Consider the following 4,869-nt stretch of genomic DNA (forward strand, 5'->3'; position numbering starts at 1 on the left):
TTCTTGATTTTATTAGAAAATAATCCTTTGAAAACATTTCTCCACACTACGTAAAAAAGTTTTACCTACTAATACTGCAAAGTGAAGTTGAACTCCAGCTTTAAATTAAAAAGAGGAACAGTACACAATTGTACAGTTATACAATTGTTTATCATTCATTTCTGTTTTTGCATAATAAATGAACTGATATTAATTTAACTGCATCTTCTGCTGCTAATTTTAAGTTAATTTAAAATGAAGACTCATTTTAAGAAGTTAAAAGATTGGAAACAATAATGTTTATATCTAAAAAAAATCAAAAGATGTACAGTGTACAGAACAAACTTGGCAGGTTTTTTTTTTTTTTTTTGCTAATAGCAATATTTTATTGTAGTAAGTCATTAGTTCTTAAAGTTGCGATGAAACAAGTAGCAACATCTATTGTCTTTCAACAAAGTATCAAAGCTGTAGAGAAAAAAAAAACATGGATAAATTGTTAATCTATAACATGCATTAAATATAATAGATTCTAGAATACATTTTCATTTCATGCAAATTTTTAAAGCAAAGAATATTCATATTAAAACATCTCTCAACAAGAACATGCTTGAAAGTTCCAACTTTCTCATCATACAGTTCTCGGAAAATAACTGTGTGGCTTTCTAGTTGTGGGAGAGAGCAAAAAAATGATGTGAAATATGATGTGCGTTACATAATCGTCTTATTTACATAGCATCCCATAACGCACCACTTCTGAGAGTTGCGTTGGTCTGCAGCGCAGGTTGTACACGTCATTATGTCATCCATGCTACACGGTCCAGCCCGAATGACATCGGAGCAGCGTTCAAGGCTGACCACACCTCCACAGACACATGACCCTTAACCCAGACGAATCTTGACCACTGCACACCAGGGACAGATGGAATGCAGTAACTCGCCGCCAGAAACTCCACAGTGTGAGTATGTGTATGTCTGTTTGCGTCTTTGTCAGAGAGACGACGCTGAGCTGGGAGGTCACAGCTGTACTGGTCAACAAGCTCCGCCTACAGCAGCTGTCCCGGCCCCCGTGAGACAAATGGGAAAAATCAGATTGTCCCAGAGTCAAACAGACATGTACGCACAACATACACAAATGCTTACCACAGCACGTAGACTGTGCTGAGAAGGCAGCTAAATAATAACGTTTTCTGACGTGCATCTGCCTTCAGCTCTCTCTTCTGACTTCATTTTATCCCGTCAACACCCTCCTTCAGACCAGAAGGGAGCACGTCATCACAACATCACAGCAACAGGATCAAATACAGCACACGTTCACTAGGCTGCTGCAGTGACGCCCTGTAGACCACAGTCTGGGCGGCTGTCCATCTGACAACAGGAAGTCTCCTTGGCCCAGGAGTTTTCTCATTGTTATTTTTTTGGCTTTCTGCATTTCTCTTGACAGCTATTACAAATGATCTCAGTCTGCATGAAAGCCATAAAACCTATTCCAAACCCCCAAAACACCTCACATTTACATGGGCTGCTTGCATTTGACCAAAGGATTTTAAGAAATGTGTATGTGATTCTGTAGGCCTGAATATAAATGTGCACTGACTTCAAAACGTATTAAAAAAGGGTGTAATTTTTGCACCACTATCACAAATTGGTCAGGATGCTGAAAGATATGGTTAGACACTGCTTTTACATTTTTGGGGAAATCAATTTAGAATTAGTTATTTTTGGACCTGCATAGCTAGTTACACTGTAAAAAAAAAAAAGACCAAATGGTCCAGCTGAGTCTTTGGCCATTTTCAAAAAACAGCCAAATAAAAAAAATTTCGCTATCACCTGACTAATTTATACTAGCACTGACCTATTCTATTCTATTCTATTCTATTCTATTCTATTCTATTCTATTCTATTCTATTAGGTCTAGTTTATTTATAAATATAAAAAACCACCTTGCTATGTGTACTGTAGACTAACTGAGACTTGTCACAGCACATGTATATTGTTGCTCTCTCTTGGTCCGATTGCTTCTACTTTGTAAGTCCCTTTGGATAAAAGCGTTTGCTAAATGAGGTAATGTAAATGTAAACTCGGGACGCCCGCAGCGCAACAATGTGATATGTCGGCACACTGCTCACAGGGCTATGGCGCTGACAGATAGATCCTTAGGCCTATGTCAATGAACATAACATATACTATCCTAATAATTTTTTTTTATATATATATAATATTTCACCAATCAAGAAAGCTTGTGAATGACTCAGTATTAAAAAAATATTTTCATTCATTCATGCTTGTGAATGACTCAGTGTTAAAAAATTTTTTCATTTGATGAACAGTGGACACCAGAAACAATTTAGATTTTGGCCAGAAACAGACATTACACTGGTCTGCAAATGCTAATTTTAAGATGATTTGCATTTGCAGAGCAGTGTAAAGTCTGTTTCTGGCCAAAATCTGAATTGTTTCTAAATTGTTCTAGTCTGTCTTGTTTGATGTCTGTGACCATAAACCGGATGTGTAATTATTCAAGTCAAAGCTAGCTATCAATAGCTTAACTAACTTGTTCAGCAAGATTCTTCTCAAACTGTTGCTCCACCGTGACAGTTGTTGGTCTGAAAGAAAGAAGTGACAGTAGATAAACTGCTTGTCTAGTACAGTAAAGAAGGGTGCTAGCAACAGTAATGTCATGGGTTTGAGTCCTAGTGAACGCTTGAACTAATTAAATGCATACCTTAAAGACAATGTATTTTGCATTGTGCAAAGTTTAAAATATAAAACACATTTGTGCTGTATTATGAATTACTGATTAGCATTTTGAAATACGATGCATGAAATTCAGCTTGGCTGAAGTGTTTGTTTTCATATTTGAGTACAATATGTTTTGGGCCTTAGATATAGATATCAAATTGCCCATCCCAAAGTTATAATATTTTTTTTTATAGCAGCATAAGTGTGACTGAAGCAGGAAGCTCTAGTTCCAATCCTCAAAATCTACACATTGTGCTACTGCTGTGCTTCCCTGGGCCTTTACAGTACTTATAACTGTGTGTGAGAGAGAGAGAAAAGAGGTGATAGTCTTAGAGAGTTGTATGGTTTTGGATATTGCTCTGGTAATGTCCTCATCTATAATAGATCAGAATCTAAGATTCTCTGTCTTAACAAATCCTCTCAAATGTACTTTTCATGTTTGGCTGTCTCCTGTACCACATGACCCCTGTAATACAGACGTATCCTGTTACATGATACACACAGACCCAGACACACACAGACTTTTACACATTTAGGAGTAGTTTGCAAGCGCTAGTTCTTCAGTATCACAAACAGGGGTTTTTATTGCCATAGTAACATACAATACTTAATTAATAATTATCTGCTTCAAGACCAGTTTTGTTCTGGGTTACAGATTTTAATAATAATAATAAATAAATAAAAAACACTGGGGTAAATTCTTTTTTATATATGTTATACATATGCATTTATTAAAAAATTAATTTTCTTTGGATAAAATCATCTACAAAATGAATAAATGTAAATGTATAAAACAAATTAATTATTAATTAATTACAATAAGTATAATGTATGTATTATAGAATTTATTTTTATATATAATAATGGTAATATATAATATATATAGTTTTTTTTATTAATTATGAATTTTTAACTTATGATTGTATAAACTACAATATAGCAATTTTAAGCAATACCTCCAAATTTATGAATCTTCAAGCTCAAGTGTCCAAGGCAAAGGAAGGAAGAGATACTGTGTAGAAATTCAAGAAATAATAAGAGTAGAACAATCACAGATTAGACTGTTGTGAAAAAAAGATGTTCATGTTAAAGATGTTCATCCAATCTTTATCCACCTTATTCCAAATGTAGGAGGAAACATTTTTTTTTAAACATATTTAATGTGTTAGGCCTCTGGTGTCATACACTTCTAGTTTTGTTTACCTGAAAACAGTCCATTATATTACTTAATATTGAAAACTGGTATTTGTTCTCCTTTAATTTAATCATCAACACACTTGTTTGTAGTGCAAACCTACCATTTACTGCACATTGTTATTCTTGTTATTTACTTATAGCAGCTGATGAATCAAAAGTCTTGCACATTCACAGAAAACAGCTTACTTCCATGTAAGCGGGGCAGACACGGGTCACACTCCCCCCTCCCCGGCTCAGGTGCCGATGTACTTGTTGGTTTGCACATGCATGTTCATATCGAAGCCCGAACATGAGTTTTGGAGTTTGTGAGTGTGCTCAAGTGTTCTCTCCCAGTGTAAAAATACTGCCCATCTGATGGCAAGCGCGTGGCATGGTGCTGATGACACAAGTAGCGCCTCCAAATAGCTCCACCAAGCCTAAAAATAGCCTTCCTCTGAATGCAGCCAGCCACAAACACAGAGCAGCATCGTTTTACTCACCCTGAAAGAGAGAGAGCCTGTCCCTTGTTTAACAGTTTCATTATGTGAGGAGTGCGTCACTATGAGGTGGAAAAAAAGTGAAAAAGAGGGAAAAAATTAAAGAAAGGAAAGGAAAGAAAGAGCGAGGGCGTAGTTGGCAGGGGGAATTGGCTACCAGAGGGGATTATGGGTCTCGGCAAACAAGAGGCCTGTATATATGTGTGTTTTGGATCTTCGTGTTGGGCAATGTAATTAAATGTATGCAAGTTTCTTTAAAGGACACTGAAAGGTTTGTGGTGCAAAAAATTTAATTGTGCATTTGTGCAATGTTGCATAGTCTTCTGTTTGTGTTTGGCAAGCACTTCCCCCCTCTTATATCACACAACTCAAACCACTTCCTCCTCTTATGACATCATCGCGATGGCCCACTGCCCCTGATGCTCTCACCACAGCGATGACTCCACGCCAGGCCTCTTTCCACTCCTCCGCTCTGGCC

This window comes from Carassius auratus, chromosome 16 (genome assembly GCF_003368295.1).
Source record: "Carassius auratus strain Wakin chromosome 16, ASM336829v1, whole genome shotgun sequence".
Taxonomy (NCBI): Eukaryota; Metazoa; Chordata; class Actinopteri; order Cypriniformes; family Cyprinidae; genus Carassius; species Carassius auratus.